We start from the raw sequence: 25,794 nt of genomic DNA, 5'->3' as shown, positions 1-25,794 counted from the left end.
GGAAAAGGGGCCGGCCGTTGGCACCCAGGGAGCATCTGAAATACTCTCGTGTCCCATCCGCAGCTCTCTGGGCGCCTCTTGGCTTTCCAAACATCTGGGGAGGTGCCTCAGAGGTGCCCCAGCGAAAAGGTACCACTTTGAAAGTGGTGCCTTTTTGAGCCGGCTTCCGGCAAGCCTGGGACGGGACTGGGGTGGGACAGGGATGGCAGGCAGATGTGTGCGTGTGGACATGCTTTTTTGGTCCGCCTGCCTCTCGCCCCCCCCCCCGGGTGGCTTTAAATGCCCGTCTGGTATCACCCCCTGAAGACTTTTTAAATTTAATGTCCCAGGATGGGGAAGAATAACGACCATGTTGTGTTACATGCTCAGAGCCATCCCTATGAATCGAATGCATAAATAAATAAATCGTTACATACTCATGGATGTTCAATAGTTTATCAGCTAGGGTTGGTAATCTCCAGGTGGCACCTGGAGACCTCCTGCTGTTGCAACTGATCTCCAGACAACCAAGAAAGTTCCCATGGGAAAAAAATGGCTCCTTAGGAGGTTGGCCTCTATGGTATACCATACTGAGGTCCCTCCTCTCCCAAACCCCACCTTCCCCAAGCTCCATCCCCAAAATCGCCAGGCGTTTTCCACTTCAGAGCTGGCTACCCTATCATCGGCACAATTGTTAGCTGCTGATCTTCCATGAATCTGACTAATCCTTTTGAACACCCTTCCGAGCTGCTTTTCCATCTTTATGTCTTGTGGGGCTGGACTGCACAAAGTAATTGTGTATGGTGTGAAAAACTAAAAAAGGCAACGGGGCCAGTCTGACCCCAACCAAAGTAAATGAAAGAGGATATGAAGCATCGCGCATCCAAGAAACTTGGGTCTACTCTAAAGGACCACCCAACAAGGTAGGAAAAAACAACACCTAATTTAGCAACAGAATTCATCCTTTATGTTTTTGCTGTTAAGGAAGACCTATAATAATGCCCCTTATTTCAATACAGAACAGTGGAGACTGTTTTTATATCACAATATTGAATTTTGAGTCATTGGCCTTAATAAATGCTGGAGCCCACCCAAAAAAGGTACTTTGTGCTACCCAGTTGACTTTTCTTTGGCTATGTTTCCCAGATGGAAGTCTTTTCTTGTTCTTTGCTGGGCAGGCACTTCAGAACACCAGTGGTGTTTTTCAAAGGTTCAGCATCTGGCTTTAATTGTAAATGCTCAGAAGGAATAAACCAGTCAAGCACGTAATGGCAAAAGAAAGTTAAAATCCAAGAAAGAATAAGACATGACACACGAAGGATGGTTTGCAAATCCACCATGGCCCTGACTAAGGTTGCCAGGTCCTTCCTGGCAGTTGGGGGTGGGCTTACTGGGAGCAGGACGGATTTCCCATACCCCATGATGTCACTGTGTGCCTGAGGGTTATCCAGTGATGGGTCTTGAGTTTGACGTATACATGAAACTCAGAAGCACCAGGGATCTATCAGGGCACCCAGAACTCTCAGACATGCCAACTTCTTTTCTTTTGATTTACTTTCCCAGAGTTGAACCCAAGAACACACACAACCTGATTAGGGTTTTCAAGTGCAATGACGTCACCCGGCATATCCCCATGCGCAATAGAGGTTTTTGGCCAAATGCTAGAGTGTCCCCATGTGATATGCCTAGTGTGATGATGTCACTTCCAGGTGACACCATCAGCAGGCGCCAATATAGCTCTTTAGGGTGGGGTTCTCCCCACTGGCCGGTTGTGTGCCAGTGGGTTGGAGGCCCCAAAATTGAGGGAACCCTCGCCCCCAGCGGGAGGCTGGGAACTCTAAATCTGATGTGTGTGCCTAGAAACTGTTAATCTAGTCCTACATTGTACAATGCTGGGGGTGGTATGCTTTGCGCCTCTAAAATATTTGGGGAGGAGCATCATGAGCACCATTCCGAATACAGCATTTCCTGGAATTTAAAGGCCCTTCTCGAGCTAAATGGATCTGAGGTTGCAGGGCTGGGAAGAATCTCTGCACAAGAGATTGGTAGCTTCCATCAGCCTTACCTAACTGCACCAGGTTAATTGGTTCAAGGTCTGACTTGGTGGCAGGCATCTAAGTGTTTCCAAAAGATGGTGCCCCTCACAGAGGAAAAGGAACTCCTTTGCATGTTAGGCTGCACCTCCCTGATGGAGCCAATTCTCCAAGAGCTTACAGGGCTCTTCCTACAGGAAGCTCCTGGATAGGGTTGCCAAGTCCAATTCAAGAAATATCTGGGGACTTTGGGGGTGGAGCCAGGAGACTTTGGGGGTGGAGCCAGGAGACACTGGGGGCGGAGCCAGGAACAAGGGTGTGACAAGCATAATTGAACTCCAAGAGAGTTCTGGCCATCACATTTAAAGGGACAGCACACCTTTTTAAATGTCTTCCTTCCATAGGAAATAATGAAGGATAGGGGCACCTTCTTTTGGGGCTCATAGAATTGGACCCCCTGGTCCAATCGTTTTGAAACTTGGGGGGTACTTTGGGAAGAGGCACTAGATGCTATATTGAAAATTTGGTGCCTCTACCTCAAAAAACAGCTCCCCCAGAGCTCCCGAAACCTCCAGAACAATTCCCCATTATACCCTATGAGAATCGATCACATAGGAAATAATGAAGACGTTTCCCTCTCTCCTCCCCCCCCCCTCTTTCTGGCCAGTCTGAAGCAGCGGATCAGCCTCTCAACTCACCATTTGCTGCCAGCTTCTTCACAGAAACACACACAGACACACCATCCTAAATGGAAGCCTTTCAAGTCAAGCCTCTGGAGGTGCAAAGGCACATGGTCCTTTGCAGGCGGGGCTCCCTCTCTCCCCCCCTCTCCCGCCAGCCAGCTGATTGGGACCGGAAGCAGCCTGGGAAAACTGAAGAAAGGCTGCTGCGATCGGGGCTGGGTGGGAAGGGCAGGGCAAGGAAAAGTTGCTGAGATCGGGGCTGGGTGGGAAGGGCCGCCATTCCCCCCCGCTTTCCAGAGTTTTGGCTAGCGGGAGAAGAAGGCTTCAAATCGGGGGTCACCAGGCAAAGCGGGGGATTTGGGAAGCCTACTCCTGGAGGATTGGTTACATCAGGGTTTGTGTGGCCTAATATGCAAAGGAGTTCCTGTTACAAAAAAAAGAAGGCCCTGCACAAGGCTACAGAGAGGCAGCTGAAGATGTAGCTGCCGGCAGCTGCTGGCTGTTATGACAGCTCTGGAGACTTCTGAGGCTAGAAAGGAAACACCTTCCACGTTCGCTGCTCAAGCATAGAAGCGTCATGACAGCAGCTATTGTGCCACTTGCGTCTTCCTTTGTCTTGCAGCTGCGGGGCAGCGTCAGCAACAGTCATTCACATTGATTAACTCCCATTTGGTTTGTCGGTGATCTAACTTGTTCTGCTTAATGCAGACAACTGTGGGAAGCGTTGGTCCGGAGGAATATTTGAGCTGCTTTGAATCTTCCAGCAGGTTCAAAAAGCAGCAATTTTGGTGTAGGCTTTTTCCTTCCTGGCACCTTTTTTTTTTTTTTTTGCCACTGTGTGACAAGAGTGTTGGACTGGATGGGCCATTGGCCTGATCCAACATGGCTTCTCTTATGTTCTCCCCAGAAAAGAGTACTGTGAGAAAATTTGCCGTCAGGGCTTTTTTTGTAGAAGGAACTCCTTTTCATATTAGGCTGCACCCCTCCGATGTAGCCAATCCTCCAAGAGCTTACAGGGCTCTTCTTACAAGACCTACTGTAAGCTCCAGGAGGACTGGCTACATCAGGGGTGTATGGTCTTATATGCAAAGGAGTTGCTGCTAAAAAACAAAAAGTCCTGTTTCTGTTTTTTCACTCCGTTCGAGACTGCTGTTACTCTTGTTCTCTGGAGCTTCGGTGACATTTTCCTTCTGACTACTGCTTCTTCTTCCTTCTTGGTTTAGCCTCATGGGTGGTCCGATTCCATCAGGGTCGACAATTACAGTTGCCATGTCCAGTTCAAGAAATATCTGGAAACTTTGGGTGTGGAGCCAGGACACTTTGGGGGTGGGGCCAGGAGACTTTGGGGATGGAGCCAAGAGCAAGGTTGTGACAAACATAATTTAACTCCAAAGGGAGTTCTGGCCAATCACATTTAAGGGGACTGCACACCATTTAGATGCACTGGAAATAATGAAGTATAGGGGCACCTTCTTTTGGGGCTCACAGAATTGGACCCCCCAGTCCAATCTTTTTGAAAATTGGAGGGTGTTTTTAGGAGAGGCACCAGATGCTATGCAGAAAATTTGGTGCATCTACCTCAAAAAACAGGGGGCTCAGATATCTGCAGAACAGTTCTCTGTTGTACCTTATGGGAATCGGCCTCTATTGGGAATAATGGAGTGACCAGCAGGCATTCCCCTCCCCCCTCCGCTTTCTGATGACCCCAAAGTGGGGGGGGAGAGCCTCCGAACCTGGGGATCCCCTGCCCCACCTGGGGATTGGCAGCCCTATCAACAATTCCCAGGTGGGGCCTGGAGTTCCCCTGGAATTACAAGTGACCTCCAGACTAAAGAGATCATGGCTGCTTTGGAGAGTGAACTCTATGGCAGTGTACCCTGCTGAGGTCTCTCAGATCCTGCCCTCCCCAGCCTCCATCCCCAAATCTCCACGAATTTCCCAACCTGGTGTTGGCTATAACCAGGGTTCGCTTCCTGATAACATTGTAACAATACATAGCCAATCAGGTGCGGCCAAGTGATAGCCACTCTGAGGGGAAGCAAGGGCAATTACAACCAAGGGGGATGCAAAGGAATCAGCAAATATCATTGCAACATACTTATATTCCAGAAAGTAAGCATTTTTCCCCCAGGAAAATCCCAAAAATGTCCACCCCCCCCCCATCCATGAGTGCTTCGATTTGTATTTTCACAGCTCCAAATACAGCAAAGACAGAGAGAGGAAGAGAGGGATTCTGGGACTTGAGCCACATTCTTTGTAGCCCGGCTGTTCATTCTAGTTCTTCTCCTTCATTCTCTATGCAGGTTGCGATCACTCCCTGGCAACAGCAATGCTGTAAGGGAACCTCAATGAAAAGTGGCAACTTGTTGGCAGTCCCTGAATGAGGCAGGCCAAAATTCAGTGCCCTCCATGGCTCAAGGCACAAGTCTGTAGTCTACGCTGCCATCCCAATTGTCTCAATACACTTGGCCACACTACCTTAGCCCCCTCATTCATGATGATGAATGGAAGTGCTGGCCAAAAAGCACCTGCTTGTGTGGCCACCCCTCCAAGTGATGATTGGTTAGTTGTCCCAGGAATAGGCAGGGCAAAGACCCTCTGTGCAACTGCAAGAGATGCTAACTGAGAATTGAAGTGGGAATGTGTGGGAGGGTTTTTTTTGGGGGGGTGTTACATTGTGAAACTTAAAATTACCAACCAATGAATTCCCCACCCAGTTGTATGGTTTTTTATTTTTTGCCCCTCAGCAGTACATGGAATCATGACATATATACATCTTGCGGTACCTTTTTCATTCATTCATTCATTCATCAATTCATTCATTCATTCATTCATTCATTCATTCATTCATTCACTCGTTCGTTCATTCAGCCCTTCTCTATATTTACAGATGTCTATTGATCACCATGGCTCCCAAGATTGTTTGCAATAAGGACAAATGAAAGAGGTTGACAATTTTCAAAAATCCTGTCTAATAAAAGCAAAGTAAGACAAGCAAAAAAAAAAAAAAGTGTTGGAAGAAGAAATAGATAAATTTCTAGCCATTATGACCTGCCTTAAAATATGCAGGCGATTCACAGCTCCAGTTTCAGAAGCCAGAGCAGCTTTTGAAGAAGAACTCCAACAGTCTCGGAAGGGAGAGACTTTGGTGCCTTCATCATTGCTTTCATAGACTATGGAAGCAATCCTCAGCAGGTCTACTGGGGAGCCCCATTTTAGTGAATGGAGCCAGCTCCCTGGAAAATGTTCTTAGGACTTCGATCTATGTTATGCAGCTGCCAGGTAAATTTTGCAAAAAAGAGCAGAAATTTGGAGTGGCTGAGTGCCAATTTTTAAAAAAACATGCATGAAATACCCGCAGTCTGAATGACAGAGAATTGTATGTCATAAGTAAAGGGCGGGGGGGGGGGGGGAGACATGAAAGCCCGGAAAATGTCAACAAACGGAGATGCTTTTTTGGAAGAGCCACAGGTTCTTTTGCTGAGACACACTCTTAAGAATCAATCAAAGGCTCGGGGAGACGGACACTGACAATCTCACATAATGAAACCAAGGTCACCTTTGTCAGCTTGATTCACTAAGACAGCCGCTGCCAAGCTCCCTGGCTAATGATAGACTGCAACCCAGTCTTTATTTCCTGACTCTCCTTCAGGTTGTTTTGTTAGCTCGGATAGACCTGAGGAAATCAGTCAGAGCTATAAGGATCCTGCCAGGTAGGGACCCAGCTCCTCCTAGGAAGAAGTATCAGGGAATAATATAACAACAGAAGAAGACAGAAAGAGCTGAACTCATAAGAACATAAGAGAAGCCATGTTGGATCAGCCATTGGCCCATCCACTCCAACACTCTGTCACACAGTGGCCAAAAAACCAGGCGCCATCAGGAGGTCCACCAGTGAGGCCAGGCCCATAGAAGCCCTCCCACTACTGTCCCCCGCAAGCACCAAGAATACAAAGCATCAATGCCCCAGACACAGAGTTCAATCTACCCTGTGGCTGATAGCCACTGATGGACCTCTGCTCCAGATGTTTATCCAATCCCCTCTTGAACTCAGTTTGTGCATTCAAGCCACAGAAGATCTTCCCAATCCTTCCTAAAGTTGCCAGTCTCCAGGTGGGGCTGGAGATCTCCTGGACTTACAGCTGATTGCTAGATGATATGGATCAGTTCCCCTGGAGGAAACAGTCACTTTGGAGAAAGGACCTTATGTCATTATACCCCACTGAATTCCCCCCCTCCCCGAAACTCTGTCCCTTCCCAGGTTCCACCTTCAAACCTCCAGGAATTTCCCAGCCCAGAGTTGGCAACCTATGCCTTCCCCCATCCCTGACCCCACTTACGTGCTGTGGATGCTGACAGTATGAAGACCAAGGCTTTTTTTTTTTAGCAGGATTGTACAGGAACGAAGTTCCAGCTGGCTTGGCATCGGGAGGTGTGGCCTAATATGTAAATGAGTTTCTGCTGGGCTTTTTTTTTTTTTTAACAAAAAAGCCCTGTGGGAAACAATGGTGATGGCAGGGTGTGTGTCCTAATATGCAAATAAGTCCCTGCTGGGCTTTTTCTACATAAAAAAAATCCCTGGTGAAGACAGTCATTTTTCCTTATGAACGCATGCAGCTGCCATACTGAGTTGATCCATCAAGGTCAGTGTTGTCTAGCTGAAGGGTAGCAGTTCTCCATGGTCTCAGGCAGGGGTCTTTTAGGTCACCTGAGAATCTTGCAGCTGTAGATGCCTGGGATTGAACCCGGGACTTCCAGCATGCAAAGCAGATACTCTGCCACTGAGCCACGGTCTCATTACTTCTCTTTGGCCCCGCATGTCCTAGCAGACAAAGGAGGAGAAGGAATGGCGAAGAGGAATGACTCTTTCTCTTTGAGGAACTTTGGATGGAAGGACAGTCTCAAAACATGTCAAACCAGTGAATTCTGAGCTCAGCCAACTTGGATTACAAAGTACCCCATCCCCTTGTCTGATGAAGTACGCATGCATACGAAAGCTTACATTCTGAATAAAACTTTGTTGGTCTCAAAGGTGCTACTCGACTCCTACTTTGCAAAGTTCAGAGTTTGTGATCCCTGCAAAAGCTAAGCAAAGGTATGGAACAGTGAGTCCCATACTGAGCAAGGATCCAAGAGAGGTGTGGTGATTATTACTGTTTCTTTGGGAGGGAGGTGGGGTGCACAAGGTGTATGTGCACTGCTTGCTTTCCCAAAGCAAATTCCTGCCTAAGCCCAAAGCAGGGAGAACATCTCTATTGCCAGATGACAAACAAAAAAACAAAACAAAGACCTCAGAATCCCAGCTGGTTCCCCCTTCCCCATTTCCTTCTAGGCCACTTGCCAAAATGTGGGGATAATTGCCAAACTTTGTTTGAGCAACAGCATCCATTTCAGCAGCAGCTCCCCTTCCCTCCCACCCTGCCAACACGCCTTGCCTGAGCCCTCCCTGCCCTGCCGTGGGGTGATGCCCATCAGCTGAGACCGTGTTTCAAAGGAGGGTTGACAAAGAGAAGGAGGAGAGAGTTGTAAAGGCCATTAGCCACAAGGACTATGTTGGACCTTCACATTCAGAGCATTTAATTCCACCACCTTCATGCCCTGCTGTTGGCTTCCCAACTCCAGGTTGAGAAATTTGGGGTAGAGCCTGGGGCGGGTGGGGCCTCAGCAGCAGGGCTTTTTTTGAGCAAGAACACGGGTTCAGCTGGCTTAGTGCCAGGGGGTGTGGCCTAATATGCAAATGAGTTCCAGCTGGGGTTCTTCTACAGAAAAAGTCCTGCTCAGCAGATACTCCACCTTTCAAAGCAGCCATTTTCTCCAGAGGAAATGATTTCTCCAGCCTGGAGAATAGTTGTAGTTCTGAAAGATATCCAGGCCTGAGTAGCCAACTCTGGGTTGGGAAAGACCTGGGGATTTGGGGGTGGGGGGTGGGGAGGGTGGAACCTCAGCATGGTACAGTGCCATGAAGTCAACTCTCCAAAGTTGCCCTTTTCTCCAGTGAGACTGATGTCCCTAACTTGGGAGTTCAGTTGAAAAAGCTGACAATCTCCAGGGTCCATCTGGAAGTTGGCAACCTTAGCTGCTTGCAAACTTTTTTTTTTTGCAATCTTGAGGTGGCTTCTGTTGGAAACAGGAGGCTGTGCTAGGTTGCCGATGCAAACCCCCACTTAAACTGGGGTGCCTGCTCTTCATTAAGGTCTGTCTTTCGCACCCTACCAGCTCTGCCTTTTCCTCTCCTCTCCCAACACCACACACCACTGTGCTTCTGAAACCACCCTGACGTTTTTTTACAGCTCCACACTTTGGATTTTATTACCCTAATTGAACATCATGCCCACATAGCCAGCCAGATCAACAACTGTTCATAAAACCCTCAATTTGTTTCCAAATCCGAGGGGGGTGGGGAACGACACATTCTGTCTCCGTCTTGAGTCTTTTCAAGTTTGGCCACTTCTCCAAAGCAACCTGGAGCCAACAGATGCAATGTCACAGCACAAAAGATTGGTGGGGGGGGGGGGTCAAGAGGAGGGTCCAGAAGCTTTCCTTCACTCCCTCCAAAAATCTCCACTCTCTGCTGTGTTCCCCAGCCCAATCCAAGATTCAAACTTGTGTTTCCAGTGAGTCTGTAACTTGAGCTATGAGAAAATGTGGATGAGGAGGACTCCAACAGATGAAGATTTAAAGGGACTTTCTCCTACTCAAAATGCCTTTTGAGCCAGTAATGGTTTAGGAGCCTGGGGAGGGCCAGTTTGGGAGATGGGAGGGACCTCAGCAGGGTCCAAAGCCTCCAAAGCTGCCATTTTTCTTCTCCAGGGGAACTGATCTCTGTCATCTGGACATCAGTTGGAATTCTGGGGGCTCTCTAGGCTCCACCCAGAAGCTAGCAACCTTCTACTCAGGGCTAAGCCAGTCAGCCAGACCCCTCCTCTCTGCACGGCTGGAGGATTTCAAGGCAGTGATGGGATAGGGGCGGTTGGCTGCAGGCTGGTGGGTGTCTCTCCAGTGTGGGGCCCAGGGCGGCTGCCCCAACTGCTTCATTTCTAAGATTGCCCGTTTATTCAGCAGCCATCTCTCTTCCTCCTCGAAAGCAAAGAAACTCCTTATTCATATACGGTTAAAGACATACTGGTGAGGAGGTGGGTGGAATCCATCATTGCCTTCTAAAACATGGCCCATTCCGAGTGACCTTTGCAAGCTGCGATGTACCCAAATGTCAGAACATGCACTGCAGAGCATCTCAGTGTTCATGCGCTCACACTGACATGCCTTTTGCACGCTGGACAAGAAGCAGCTCTGTTCAAGAATCAGCGTCGGGTGGCCTGCAGGAAAGGGGATAAAACCCAGAGAAAAGCGGCAAGAGCAACTCCCCAGGCCTTAACCCCCCCCCCCAACTTTCCTTGTATTTTCCTGCACAAAGTTGGCAACCTTATGAAAGCCTGAGATGGGCTATGAGTTGAATAATTTGGGGATTAAAGTTTGAATTCATCCCAGGGTCCTTAAAATGCACCATATTAGTGCAATAACAAACTTTACCAGAGCATTGTTATCTGTATTTTTAAGGTGGTTCCTTCATGGAGAGTGTTTTGGTCAGCAAGGAGATGGAAAAGCTTTGCACGTTTTTGTTTTAAAGATACTGGCTTACTCCTTCACTACATACAGCTCAACAAGAAGAAGACATTAACAATACTGAAGTGGCAGCATGAAATGCGTCTGTTATTGTAACTAGCTAATTGGATGCTGTATGACTAAACAACGAGCTTCGTTGAAAATTGTTTCTTCCTGTCTATTTTTGTGACATTCATCAGTAAAAGTATGGTAGCCTATATATATATCAGAGTTATGTTTTGTGTTTCTTGTAGTGCATTTCAACTGTGATCCCATAATTGTTTTTTTTGGGGTTTTTTTGCTCTGTGATCAGGGTTGTCAACTCTGGGTTGGGAGATTTGTGATGGAGCCCAAGAAGGGCAGGGTCTGGGGATTTGGAGAACACATTACGGGCATCACCACAAAATGGATGCCGGGAGGGGGTTCAACAGGTAATCACATAATGGAGTTGCCAGCGCTGGGTTGGGAAATACCCGGAAAGTTAAGGGGTAAAGCCTAGGGGAGGCGGGGCTTGAGGAGGAGACAGGGTCATAGAACCCACCTTTCAAAACCGCCATTTTCTCCAGGGGAAGTGATCTCTGTTCTTTGGAGATCAGTTGCAAACTCAGGAGATCTCCAGCTACCACCTGGACATTAGCAACCCCAAGGTGACCCTCAACTCAGTTTTCAGACACTTGGAAAAATGGGAGAGCATTTGGGGGATGCCACTTAGTTACGCATTAGGTCTCATCATGGACATCTTTGCAGAAGACCTTCCCCCACCCCCAGCCTAGGAGGAGCCAGTGGCCCTATTGGGATTGCCAACTTCCAGGTGTGGCCTGGAGATCTTCCTAAGTTACAACTGATCTCCAGATGACAAAAGGGAATATAAGAGAAGCCATGTTGGATCAGGCCGATGGCCCATCCAGTTCAACGCTCTGTGTCACACAATGGACGAAAAAATAAATCATGTCCCCTGCAGAAAATGGCTACTTTGGAGAGTGGACTCGATTGCATTGTACCCCAGTGAGCTCCCTCCCTGCCCCAAAATCAGTTCACCCCAGGCTGTAGCCAGGGCCGACTTATCCGTTAGGCACAGTGCCTAGGGCCCACAATATATTTAGAGGCCCACAAAAAAATGTTTTCATTTAGTGCCTCCAAAGCTGCCGTTTTCTCCAGGGGAACTGTTCTCTGTTGTCTGGAGTCAGTTGGAATTCCAGGAGATCTCCAGGCCCCACCCAGAATCTGGCAACCCTCTGCTCAGGGCTAGGCAAGCCAGTGAGTCACCTCCTCCCTGGACAGTTGAAGGATTCTGCATTAGGTCTCATCATGGGCATCTTTGCAGAAGATAAAGATTGGGGATGGAGGAAAAAGAGAGAGTTTCCCAGGGCACTTAAGGTTAATAGCAGTTAGCATCTTGCAAGCCAACTCAATTTGCAAGAATTGAAACTTTCTGCTGACAGTTTCACACATTTAAGAACTAGCTGTCAGAGCACCCAGTAGAGGAGGCTGCAACAACCCCTTCAGTGGCCAGATAGGATGTTTCTCATACAGGCGTTCAAGGAAAACTAAGCAGCTTTTGAAGGATGCCACTCCAAAAAGAACTGAAGGCTGTTTATTGAAAACATAAAAGCACATCTCAGGCTTGGATCCTAAACCTTCCTTCTCTTTATGCCATTCTTCATCCGTGTTTATCAGTGTTCCTCTGCCGTACAGCCCTTTGCTAGGACATTACATTCTTTCTGACTCATTGAAAGAGGATGTTCTGGGAGATGAGCAAAGCCACCAGGCTCTCCTTGCTCCCCCATTTCCCCTTGGAGGTGCCGGAGAAAGGTGGTTCCCAGCCCCAAAAGAATACATTCAGCAACGCAGGAAAGCAGAACTGCCTCTTCCATGGAAAAGGGAGCAGCACGACCTGAAACAAGGTTGAGAAGCCCTATCTGATTGGGAGGTTTCCAAATCCTGGTTGGGACATTCCTGAAAATCTGGGGGTGGATGCTGGGGAGGAGAGGGACCTCAGAGGAATATAATGCCATGCACATAAACGTATGTATTTTCTTGTATTCAGGGCTCTTTTTTGTAGAAAAACCCAGCAGGAACTTGTTTGCATATTAGGCCAAACCCCTGATGTCACCATAGTTTCACACGGGGCTTTTTTGTAGAAACAGCCCAGCAGGAACTCATTTGCATATCAGGCCACACCTCCTGACACCAAGCCAGCTGGAACTGTGTTCCTGTGCATTCCTGCTCAAAAAAAGCCCTGCTTGTATTTCACTATTATTTACATTGAAAGCCATCTTGAGTTCTTAATAATTGTTTTAACAATGACAACAATGATTATGAGATGATGATGGAGCTCCCCCCACCCCCCAGAGTAGCCATTCCGTCCTGGTCTCCGTCATCTGGAGATCAGTTGTAATTCTGAAGGTTGTAGAGTTGCCAGGTTCCCCCTAGCCACTGGTGGGGGGAGGATTGCCAGCTCCAGGGTTGGGAAGCTCCTGGAGGGGGCACATCGGGAGCACACAGATATCTATGAGGTCCAATGCCATAGAGCCCACCCTCCAAAGCATCCATCTTCTCCAGAGGAACTGATAAGTGTAGTCTGGAGATGAGCCGCAATTTGTGATTCTCTTATTTGTGTTGAGTTGACCGACCTGGAGGCTGGCATCCTTAGGAGGTTGGCAGCTCTCGTTGGTTACCAAAGGTTGGGCCTCCAGTGCTCTTCTTGTAAAAAAAAAAAATCATATAATCAGGGCTTTTTTTGTAGAAAAAGCCCAGCAGTAACTCATTAGCATATTAGGCCACACCTAATAGTTGCCTCTTTCCCTTCCTTCTTCCCTCCCTCACTTGCACGTTGCGCCTGCAGCAAGTGGAGAGGCTGAGGAAGGGAGGAGCTCGTGGCTGCCTTCTAGGGTTACTTTTGAGCCAAAGCGCTGGCCAAGCCAGCTGGAACTGCATTCCTATGCGTTCCTGCTTAAAAAAGGCCCTGCATATAATGAACATGTATTGGTACTGGTTATTTAGGGCACCAAGATGTGCATGCTTCTGCTTTCCTCCATACTTCCCATACTTTCCCCACTCTGTGAGGTTAAGGGAGGATGATAGGTCTGGCATCACCCAGCAAGTTTCATGGCAAATGGCAGTTTAAAACTGGGTGTCTCTGGTCCTAGGCCAACATTATAAATACTGCACCATACTGGCTGTCCAGTGGGTAGGGTTGCCAAGTCCAATTCAAGAAATATCTGGGGACTTTGGGGGTGGAGCCAGGAGACATTAGGGGTGGAGCCAAGATCAAGGCTGTGACAAGCATAATTGAACTCCAAAGGGAGTTCTGGCCATCACATTTAAGGGACGGAACACTTTTTCAATGCCTTCCTTCCATAGGAAATAATGAAGGATAGGGGCACCTTCTTTTGGGACTCATAGAATTGGACCCCCTGGTCCAATCTTTTTGAAACTTGGGGGGGTATTTTGGGGAAAGGCACTAGATGCTATACTGAAAATTTGGTGCCTCTACCTCAAAAAACAGCCCCTCCCCCGAGCCCCAGATACCCGCAGATTAATTCTCCATGATTTTCTATGGGAATAAATCTCCATATGGAATAACAGAGTTCCCAGCAGACATTTTCCTCCCCTCCCCCCGCTTTCTGATGACCCTGAAGCGGGGGGAGGCCCTCCAAACCGGGGGATCCCCTGCCCCCACCCGGGGATTGGCAACCCTACCAGTGGGGAAATAGTCTTTGATGATAACCAACAAAATACTATAGGCCACTATGACCCCATGTCAAATAGTGATATTGTTTTCCTACTCGTACTCTAATGTTATTCTTTCAACTAATTTATTGGCTTGCCAACCTCCAGGATGGGCCTGGAAATGTGGAATTGCAGCTGATCTCCAGACCACATAGCTTAATTTCTTAGGAGACGATCACTGAGTCCGAAGATGGACTCTCTGGATTGATACCCTGCTGAGGTCCTAAAATCTCCTAGTATTTCCTAACCCAGGGCTGGCAAGTGGCAACGCTATTAGGCTGGGAAATACCTGGAGATTTTGGGGGTGGGAGAGGGTGGGGTTCAGGGAGGAGGGGGCCTCAGCATGGGACAATGCCATAGTGTCCACCCTTCCAAGCAGCCATTTTTTCCGGAGGAATTGATCTCTGCCAGCTGGAAATCAGTTGTAAAAGCGGGAGATCTCCAGGCCTCAACCCTATGCCATTTCCAATCCCCACCTTTACGAAGCTGCAGTCAGAAAGTCACAGATCCAGACATTTAGCGCAGGCCTTTCGTAAGACAAAGCAGAATCCAAAGTTAGGGTTGCCAATCGCCAGGTGGGGGCAGGGAATCCCCCGGTTTGGAGGCCCTACCCCCGCTTCAGGGTTGTCAGAAAGCGGGGGGGGGAGGGGAGGGAAATGTCTGCTGGGAACTCTGTTATTCCCTAGGGAGATTTATCCCCATAGAAAATCATGGAGAATTAATCCGTGGGTATCTGGGGCTCTGTGGGGGGGGGGCTGAGTTTTGAGGTAGAGGTACCAAATTTTCAGTACAGCATCTAGTGCCTCTCCCCAAAATACCCCCCAAGTTTCAAAAAGATTGGACCAGGGGGTCCAATTCTATGAGCCCCAAAAGAAGGTGCCCATATTCTTCATTATTTCCTATGGAAGGAAGGCATTGAAAAGGTGTGCCGTCCCTTTAAATGTGATGGCCAGAACTCCCTTTGGAGTCAATTATGCTTGTCACGGCCTTGATCTTGGCTCCACCCCTAATGACTCCTGGCTCCACCCCCAAAGTCTCCTGGCTCCACCGCCAAAGTCCCCAGATATTTCTTAAATTGGACTTGGCAACCCTATCCAAAGTAGACTTATTATCTGCAGTTCCGAAAGTCTGCCTCAAAGTAGGCAGATCAGGAGTACTAAAGTGTGGCCGTATTTTCAAGGAAGGAAAGTGGTTTGTGGTTTCTGTTGATTTGGCAATGGGCCTTTCCCCAGCTGGCATAGCTGGCATTGACTCAGCTCACCCAGGGAGCAACACCGCAGACTCCAGACAGGGCACCTCGCTCTTGTCTCTGGTCAACCTCCAGCTTTGATGTGAGGGCTCCTTGAGACAGAGAGTTGGAACTAATTCCAAGGGAACAGATTTTCTCCCCTCCCGAAATAATTGCATACCTAGGTGGCCATAAACATGGAAAATGTGGTGTCAGGATGGGCGTTTAGCATTGCAGACAAGACTGAGAGCAACCACAAGGCGCTGCTCCAAAAAGGTTTGGCAGAGAATCCAATTCATGCATCCCAGAGCAGATTGTGGAACCTGAGATGACTCCTTTTCATCCGGAGCATGCACCACAGCCTTGTATGACTTTTTCACCCTGATAGCACCTCTCTCACTCAGCCCCCTTTTCCCATGCAGCCCCCAACGTTGTAGGTTTTTCATCCTCTCAGTTTTTTGCTCTAGATCAAATCAAGCCTAAAGTCATCTCCCTAGAAGCTAAAATGACTAAACTGAGGCTATAGTAATTTGGCCACGTGCTGAGAAGACAAGAATCACTGGGAAAGACAATAATGCTAGGAAAAGTGGAAGAAGAAGACTGGAGATTTATACCCCACCCTTCTCTCTGAATCAAAGTCTCAGAGCAGCTTACAGTCTCCTTTATTTTCCTCCCCCACAACAGACACCCTGTGAGGCAGGTGGCGCTGAGAGTTCTCTCAGAAGCTACCCTTTCAAGGACAACTCCTATAGAGCTATGGGTGACCCAAGGCCATTCCAGCAGCTGCAAGCGGAGGGGTGGGGAATCAAACCCGGTTCTCCCAGATAAGAGTCCACACACTTAACCACTACACCAAACTAGGCAGCAGGAATAGAGGAAGGCCCAACATGAGATTAATGGACTCAATCCAGGAAGCCGCAACCTGAGCAAGGCTCGCAATGATAGAATGTTTTGGAGAATGTCTACAGGATCGCCTAGGGTTGCCAGCCTCCAGGTAGGGCCTGGATATCACACACTTTTACAACTGATCTCCAGGTGGCAGAGATCAGCTTTCCTGGAGAATGTGGCTGCTTTGAAGGGTGGACTCTATGGCATTGTACCCTGCTGAGGCCACTCCCCTCCCTAAATCCCACCCTCTCCTGGATCCACCCCCAAAGTCTCCAGGTATTTTCCAACACTGACCTGGCAACCGTAGGATTGCCGTGAGTAAGAAATGCTTTGAAGACACTAGCCCACCAAGAAGAGGACTAGGCTGGGATCTCTTAGAGAGCCAGTTTGGTGTAGTGGTTAAGTGTACAGACTTTTATCTGGGAGAATCGGGTTTGATTCTCCACTTGCACCTGCTGGCATGGCCTTGGGTCAGCCATAGCTCTGGCAGAGGTTGTCCTTGAAAGGGCAGCTGATATGAGAGCCCTCTCAGCCCCACTCACAGGGTGTCTGTTGTGGGGGAGGAAGATAAAGCAGATTGTGAGCTGCTCTGAGACTCTGAGGTTCAGAGTGGAGGGCAAGATATAAATCCAGTATCTTATTATTATGCCTGGTTTACTCGCTTGCTACATGCAGAGATTAGCATTGCAAGCCTCCAAGTGGTGGCTGGAGAGCTCTCGCTGATACAACTGACCTCCAGGCGACAGAGATCAGTTCCCCTGGAGAAAATGGCCACTTTGGAAGGTAGGCTCTTTGGCATTATATCCCACTGAAGTCCCTCCCCTTCCAAAACCCCGCCCACATCGGGCACCGCCCCCAAAACCCTAAGAGAGATTCCCTTCCCCCCATGGAATAACACTGAAAAACGTGCTTTCTCACCTAAGCTTTGAAAATAGTAAAATCCAGGAATGCCCCTGCCATGTTTTTGCACAGCAAATAAAAGATATGGACTCTACAATTGCCCAGGACTAAACAGCTTCTGCAGATATTGCTGCTTTACTAAAAACCCATATTGTGTGTTGCCCCGAATGTGGACATACAAAATGATGAACAAAGGATTTTTTCAAATGGCTGTTCTACATGTGATTTAGCATGCAAATGGAATTGTGCATCGTCCCCCCTTTTAAATGTCAAGAGACTTGGGGTTCATTACGCACATTTCCCCATTCAAAATCCGGCTATTACCGGTTAGTTGTCATCTGAAATAATAGGCTTAATTGCACAAAAACTGCTCGTGTTTCCTCCCCTTCTCTATTGCAAATTCGTAATTGCTGCCCAGAAACATACTGTTATGTTCAGGACGCTCATCCACCATTTGGATGATACAACTCTCGCTCCTGCAAATGCAGCACTCTTAATGCTAACGCAGAGATCCTGCCTTTCTCCTGAAGATCTCAAATGCAGTTAGAAAGTATGGGTTTGGGACTCTTCAGTGTAGAACAGAGACAACTAAGGGGGGGGGGGGAGGGCGTGATAAAGGTTTATAAAATTAAGCACAAGATGGAGACAGTTGACAAAAAGAACGTTTTCTTCTTCTCTCAAAAATATTAGAATTCAAGTTCCTCCAATAAAGCTCATGGGCAGTAGATTCAGGGCAGACAAAAGGAAACGCTTCTTTACCCAGAGAGTGATTTAAAGGTGGCATCTTCTACCAGAGAATGGAGAGATGGCCACAGGCACAGGCAGTTTTAAAAAGGGGATTAGCGACATTCATGGAGGAGAAGTCTATCAGTGGTTACCAGGGCTTTGCTTGTAGAAAAAGCCCAGCAGGAACTCATTTGCATATTAGGCCACACACCCTGATGTCACCATGGTTTCACACAGGGCTTTTTTTTGGTAGAAAAAGCCCAGGAGGATCTCATTTGCATAGTAGGCCACACCCCTGACATCAACCCAGCCAGAACTGCATTCCTGTGTGTTCCTGCTCAAAAAAAGCCCTGGTGATTACTAGCTATGGAGACTGAGGGGAACCTCCGCATTCAGAGGCAGTCAGCTTCTGAGTCCCAGAGCCAGGAGGAAGGCCTCTATGCCCTGTTGTTGGCCCTTCAGAGAGGAACCGGTTGGCTGCTGTGCAAGACAGGATGCCAGACTAGATGCACCATTGGTCAGATCCAGCAGGGCTCCTCTTGTGTTCCTACCACGCAATTTCATTGCTGCCAACCAGCTTTGTCCCAGTGTGCATATGACCAGCCACGGCTATGGGGGTGGCCACTGCTATTCTTAACTTGCACCCACGGCAGTTCTTAGGAGCGGGATGAAGGGTCATCGAACCGAGAGCATGTTCCAGACTGAGACAGAGACGGCCGTTCCAAGATGCTGGTTAGAATAGGTGGCCGCTGCTTCTGGGCTTTCAAAGTGACAGGCGGCATCTCTGGGTAAACCTTTATGGAGCCAAGACTTTCCCAATGCCGTTTGCCTTTATTCAGCCCGGACTGGTACAGCTCCATCTCTGGGCTGTGTCAAATCCGCGGCTTTAATTTACTCCCAAGAGTGAAGCGGCCAAAGAGCATCATCTGTAAACAGCTAAACACGTCTGAGCCGAGCTTGGTCCCGGCCATCTCGCGCCAACTGCGGTTTTAATGCAGCCAGCAGCGGGAGAGAAGGTAGTTATCTCTGCGGTTCATTAGAGTCTCCATAGATGGAGGGGAAGTTTGGGGAAATTGCTCGGTCGCTTTGCAAGCTGAAAGCAAAACGGACACCCGCTTGGCAGCCAGGAGCAATTTGGTCCCCGTTGGGGCTCCATGGAGATCCTGTATGGCGGCTCCAGAGGGATGAGGCTATTGCACGGTAGCAGTGGAGAAGGCTTCTCTCTCTCTCTCTCTCTCTCTCTCGCTTTCCCCCACCAGCTGCTGTTAATTAAAAAGAAACTCATTAAAACAGCAACAGTTCCCGACTACTGAAGGCATCTGGGCTGGGATGTGGAGCAAGTCAACTTCCTGTCAACTCATTACGGGAGCAAGAGCCTGCAATCGGCGAGGTCTCTCTGAGCTATGGGGGAGCCGCTTCCCCCGGTTGCGCTGCTGTTGCGCCACTGGGGGATGCGGAGGAATTTGGTGATTATGCAAACAGGGCAGACTCCAGCACTGAGGGCTGCTGGGCCCCTCCTGGCTACTGGTGGAGGAGGTGAGAGGGGGTGGGGGGCCAGATCCAGGTTGGGAAGCTCCTGGAGATCTGGGGATGGACCTTGGGGAGGACAGGGTCTTCCGTGGAGTTAACTGCCATAGAGCAGGGGTGGCCAAACTTGCTTAAAGTAAGAGCCAGATAGAATAAATATCTGATGCATGAGAGCCACAAGACGGGAGGGAGGGAGGGAGAGGAAGGAAGGAAGGAAGGAAGGGAGGAAGAAAGGAAGGGAGGGAGAGGGAGGAAGAAAGGGAGGGAGAGAGGGAGGGAGGAAGAAAGGGAGGGAGGGAGGCAAATAGATGGGGAAGGCAAGAAGGGGTGGAAAGAAAGCTACTTTAATGTTAAATGTATTTTCTAAGCTGTCAGCTGGCTTGGAGGAGTGATTTAAAGATAGAAATGCCTCCTCCAAGCTGGCCAGTGGAGCAGTGGGGGGCTTGAGGGCCACCCAATATGTGTGGAAGAGCCACATTCTGCTCCCGAGCTACAGTTTGGCCACCCTGCCAGAGAGTCCAACCTCCAAAGCATTCATTTTCTCCAGGAGAACTGATCTCTGTAGTCTGGAAAGAAGCTGTAATTCTGGGAGATTCCCAGGATCCACCTGGAAGCTGGCATCCCTACCAGCACTTCATCTTGACTACATCTAGTTACCAACTCTGGCTTGGGAAATTCCTGGAGATTGCAGGTGGTGCCTAGAGCTGCCAACTTCCAGGTGGGACTGGAGAACTCCCAAAATTGCAACTGGTCTCTAGACTAAATAAATCAATCCCCTTTCCTTGTCACTTTTTTGAAAAATGGAAAAGTCTGATTCAACACTTTGTCAATGGATGTGCAAAGGCATGGAGCAGGATCTGACATCATTTGACATCACTGCATTGTGGCAGCACTCTGGTATTCACCCAAAACTATGCTTTAACCATAGAATTTTCTGTGAATCCTAGAGTGTTGCCCTGACATGATGTGTCACTTCTGTTTTCATGCCAGAAGTGATCTCATACATCAACACAATACCAAGGAGTTTGTCCCCACCTCCACCCCAGATTCTCACTTAGGGATGACAACTAGTATTGCCAACCTCAAGGTGGCACCTGGAGTTTTCCCACTATTACAATTTATCTCCAAATGACATGGATCATTTCCCTGGAGAAAATGGCTGCTTTAAAGGGTGGACTCTATGACGTTATACCCTGCTGAGGTCCCTCCCCTCCCCAAACCCCAAAATCTCCAGGTATTTCCTGGAGCTGCCAAATTTAGAATGGAGACCCTACTTAAATGACAGCTCACCAGGGGAAGGACCTCAGTGGGTCATAATGCCAGAAAGTCCCCCTTCCAAAGCAGCCATTTTCTCCAGGGGAACTCTCCTCTGTCACCTGGAGATCAATTGTAATTTCAGAAGATCTCCAGGTACCATCTGGAGGTTAGGGTTGCCAATCCCCAGTTGAGGGCAGGGGATCCCCTGGTCTGGAGGCCCTCCCCCTGCTTCAGTGTTTGCAGAAAGTGGAGGGGGGGAAAGATATATTGGCTAAGCGCTCCATTATACTCTGTGGAGACTGGTCCCCATAGGGTATAATGGAGAATTGATCTGTGGGTATCTGGGGCTCGGGGGCGGGCTGTTTTTGGAGGTAGAGGCACCAAGTTTTCAGCATAGCATCCAGTGCCTCTCCTAACCCCTTCCCCGAATATTCCAATTCAATGAGCCCCAAAAGAAGCTGCCCCATCCTCCGTTATTTCCAGAGGATGGCATTTAAATGGCATGCAGCCCCTTTAAATGCAAATAGCCAAAACTCCTTTTAGAATGCAATCATGCTTGTCACAACCTTGCTCCTGGCTCTACCCCCAAATCTCCCGGATATTTCCTGAGTTGGACCTGGGGAGAAGGAGAAGGAGAAGGAGAAGAAGGAGAAGGAGAAGGAGAAGGAGAAGAAGAAGAAGAAGAAGAAGAAGAAGAAGAAGAAGAAGAAGAAGAAGAAGAAGAAGAAGAAGAAGAAGAAGAAGAAGAAGAAGAAGAAGAAGAAGAAGAAGAAGACCACTGCAGTTTTATACCCTGCCCTTCTCTCTGAATCACAGAGCATCTTACAATCTCCTTTATCTCCTTCCCCCACAACAGACACCCTGTGAGGTGGGTGGGGCTGAGCGAGCTCTTACAGCAGAGAGAGCTCTTTCAAGGACAACTCCTATGAGAGCTATGGCTGACCCAAGGCCATTCCAGCAGGTGCAAGTGGAGGAGTGGGGAATCAAACCCGGTTCTCCCAGATAAGAGTCTGCACAATTAACCACTATACCAAACTGGCTCTCCAACCATACTGATGGCTGACAACTCTATTTCCGCAATGGGGGTGGTGTTTCCCCTCACTTTCCCCCCTCTTCTCCTGCCTAGTTTACCTCCTGCCCCCAGAAGCTCTGTCTGCTTGGCCTTTTCATAAGCACCAGAAGAACATGTCTTTTCCCAGCCTCAGAGGGGTAATTACAGGGCGAGAGGCAAGAGACGCGTGAAGCTTCTTGACTTTATTTTATGTCAACAGGAGTTATGGGCTCCTGTCCGACTTCATTTTTTTTTTTTTGCAACCGGATTCTCGTCTCAAATTGACAAGGGCTGTAAAAGTAATGGAGACTTCAGAACAACTTTTACAAGGTGCTTCCTTCCCCTCTTAAAAAGTACCATCAAACTCACCATTTAGTCACTCATGGAAGGCCGTCTTTTCTTGTGGATGGCAAATCCATTAAGATCACCAAGGTTCTTCCCCCCACCCTCTCCCAGGGAATGAGAAAAAACATTTTTAGAAGTTCTCTGAACAAGAAAAAATGAGGATGTGGAGGGAGGGAGGGAGAGAGTGAAAATAAAAACTATAGATCACACAAGTCAGAAAGGCTCAATTTGGTTTAACAGACGTTCGTGGAAAGACTACAGAGATCAGTAGACCCGGGCTTGCAGAGAAGGTAGTAAAAATGATCTGGATTATAGCTGGTGAAGGAACAAATGATTGCGTGGTTCTTCCCCTATTAAAAACTGTGCAGAATAGGACTGCCAGCTCCAGGTTGGGAATTCCTGAAGATTTGGGGGATGAAGCCTAGGGAGGGTGGGGTTTGGGAAGAAAGGGACCACAGCAGGGTATAATTAGGCTTGCCAATCACCAGGTAGTCCCTGCGGAATTGTGGCACAGGGCCCTGATGTTTTCAGGGAGGGCGTTCCACAGGGCAGGGGCTGCCATCTAAGTTTGGACTGGCTTAGGCTCCTAATATAGGCACTTAAGTGTCATGGAGTGGATGAGAAAACTAGAAAGATAGAAGATGTTGCAGAAGAGCATTAACGTTGGATTGTTATAAGAGGCTGGTAACCCTGGAAGAAATAGAGGAAGGATTATTCCTGAGGAAGTCCATTGACAAAATGAGCCTATATCCGGGTGCTCATAGGGCCTTTCTTGTCATATTGAAATGTGAGAACGGACCTTGGTGATAATATTGTTGCAAATGGATGTTTCTGGGGAAGTATAAAAAGATATTTAAAAGGTTTTTAAATGGTTTTATTCAATGATGTTAGCCGGTACATCACAGTATTTGTTTCTTTCATTGCCTGCCTTATCAACTGTGATCCCTTTCTGTTGATTAGACCACCAGGTGGTGGCTGGAGCTCTCTCGGGATTGCAGTTCATCTCCAAGTGACCGAGATCAGTTTGCCTGGAGAAAATGGCCTCTTTGGACTGTGGCGTTGTAACCCACTGAAATCCCTCCCCTCCCTAAACCCTGCTCTCCTCAGGCTCCACCCCCAAAATCACCAGACATTTCCCAACCCAGGGCTGGCAACCCTGGATATAATGCAATAGCAGCCATATTCCCCAGGGAAATCAATCTCTCTTCTGGAGATCTCCAGGCTGCACCTGGTGCATGTCAACCATAGTTCAGACAGAAAGCTAGAGCTCTGTGGGAAAAGCATACACTAGAAGCTAGATAGCCTCTAACATCAGTATTCTCTTCCAAAACAATCAACACCTTCTCAAAACAATGCCCTCATTTTGCTTTGTTTCAATGCTAGGCAGGACCCTTTGTTCACCCCACTGCTGCCTTGTTTCTGTGCCATTTTCTTCCGTGTTTTTTGGCCTTTGGATCAGATCTGGTTGAGATGGGCCATTGCCAACTTTTAAGTGGGGCCTGGAGATCTCCCAGAATTTCAAGTGGTCCCCAGTCTATAGAGATCACTTCCACAGGCTTCACCATCAAATCTCCACGAATTTCCCAACTCAGAGCTGGGAATGCTAATAAGATGGTCACGAGGAGAAAAGTGCTGAATAGTGGAATGTCCCGTAGATGGAGTTGCCATTCCTCAGTTGGGATGTGATGGCGTCTTTATAGGGTTGCCAACCCCCAGGTGGGGGCAGGGGATCCTCCGGTTTGGAGACCCTCCCCCTGCTTCAGGATCATCAGAAAGGGGGGGGGAGAGAAGGCAAATGTCTGCAGAGCACTCCATTATTCCCTATGGAGACAGATTTTCATAGGGTATAATAGAGAATTGATCTGCGGGTATCTGGGGCTCTGGGGGGGCCCCTGTTCTTTTAGATATATGCACCAGATTTGCAGCATAGCATCTTGTGCATCTCCCCAAAATACCCATCAAGTTTCAAAAGGATTGGAACAGGGGGTCCAGTTCTGTGAGCCCTCAAAGAAGATGCTCCTATCCTTCATTATTTCCAATATAGGGAAGGCATTTAAAGGGTGTGCGGTCCCTTTCAATGAGATGGCCAGAACGCCCTTTGGAGTTCAGTTGTGATGGTCACAACCTTGCTCCTGGCCCCACCCCCAATGTCTCCTGGCCCCACCCCTAAAGTCTCCTGGCCCCACCCCTAAAGTCTCCTGGCTCCATCCCCAAAGCCCCCAGACTTTGATGGACCAAGGGTCTAATTCAGTATAAGGCAGCTTCATATGTTCATATTTCTTGAATTGGACTTGGCAACCCTACCTCTTTATCTTCTCATCACTGTTGTGTTCAGTTCACCTTGTGAGCATCAGATGGAGTAAACCCAAGCCTTCCCAGCCGCCACACACCTCTACTCCTGAGTCCAGACCCTTTTCCTACATCTTACAACTGAGCAGACTCTTGTAAGATGATGCCCACCGCCTAAGCTGCTAACGGGGTGCAACTGTTTCTCCCCTGCTTTGAAATACAATCTCCTGAATCAGCTTCTAGTCTGATCAGTTTTGTCTTCTCAGAAAATGTTATCGAGGCTTCAGGTATCTCATTTGAAAATGAACTGAAAGGAAATTAATTGCTATCTCCATCTGGAGATCTCAGTTCTTTCGTAAGTGAAGAACAAATTCATAAAATCCGAATGTTCAATTCAGACCTAGGTCCTCCACAGGAAACTTCAGCTCTGAAAGGTTGACATATCTGACTTCCATCTGATTCCAGAGTATTAATTCAGCATGTCTTGGCTAGCCATGAGCCAGGAGGGGACTTCCTTGTCAGGAAAGCTCTGTTCTGCTTCTTTAAACAGCGTTCTTTTTTACAGACTCAAAACCTGTCAGTTTGACTCTCTGTGAGCAAAGCCCTGACCACTGAGTTGGAAATGGCAGGGTAGCCCTCCGTATGCCGCCATTTTGCCCTGAGACATCTGCAGGCAAAATCAGCAAGCATCATTGCATAAGCAATCAGATATTTACCAGAATGGCCTTCAGACTGGATTAAGCCATCTTTACTCAGGGAAAAGGATTCCCATTTCACTCTAAGTTCATAGCAGAAATGACTTATCTTGGCGTCGTAAAAATGGAACAGGAAGTGTGCATATTTGTTGATAGCATTTGTTTATTTTAGATATTTGTGCCCCATTTTACTCCTCGATGGGGATTAGGATTGCCAGGTCTCCCCTGGCCACCAGCAGGGGATGGGGGTGAGGAGTTGACAGCTTTAAGTTGGGAATTCCTGGGGCTTTGGGGGTGGAGCCTGGGGAGGACAGAAACCTCAGTGGGGTATAAGGCCATAGAGCCCACCCTCCAGAACATACATTTTCTCCAGGAGAACTGATCTCTATAGTCTGGTGACGAGCTGTAATTCCAGGGGATCCCCAGGTCCAACCTGGAGGCTGACATCCTTAAGTGGGAACCCAAAGTGGCATACAGCCTTTTTCTTCCCTTCATTTTATCTTCACAACAGCGACCCTGTAAAGTGAAGAAAGTCAGAATCGGAGTGAATAGCCCCAGGTCACCCATGGCAGAGTGGAGATTCAAGCCTGCGTATCTAAGGTCCTTGTCAGATGCTCTAACCTAGAGGCCCCAACGATGGTGCCCACCAACATCTTCCCTGGTTCCCACCAAGAGTTTTTAGAAGTTGGTGGGCCCACTTTGGGCTCTTACCAAATGGGTCTTCTGATTGGCCCCTTGAGATCTGATTGGCAGTTTCAGAGGAAGCAGATGCCACCAGCTTGGGTTCTATCAGTTTCAATGTCATACCTTTATTGGCATAAAAAACACTGGTATTTACGATCAGGAGTATCAGTTTGGG

At 48.2% G+C, this 25,794-nt stretch overlaps 1 protein-coding gene across 3 annotated transcripts in view; it reads right to left on the bottom strand.

Annotated features, from left to right (window-relative positions):
• The window catches only part of AJAP1 (adherens junctions associated protein 1), a 189,029-nt gene that overhangs the window by 48,463 nt on the left and 114,772 nt on the right, over positions 1-25,794 (bottom strand). The window lies entirely within an intron of this gene.

This window comes from Heteronotia binoei, chromosome 18 (assembly GCF_032191835.1).
Source record: "Heteronotia binoei isolate CCM8104 ecotype False Entrance Well chromosome 18, APGP_CSIRO_Hbin_v1, whole genome shotgun sequence".
Classification (NCBI taxonomy): Eukaryota; Metazoa; Chordata; class Lepidosauria; order Squamata; family Gekkonidae; genus Heteronotia; species Heteronotia binoei.
Note: the sequence above shows the minus strand (reverse complement) of the source record. Positions and strands in the feature narration are given on the sequence as shown.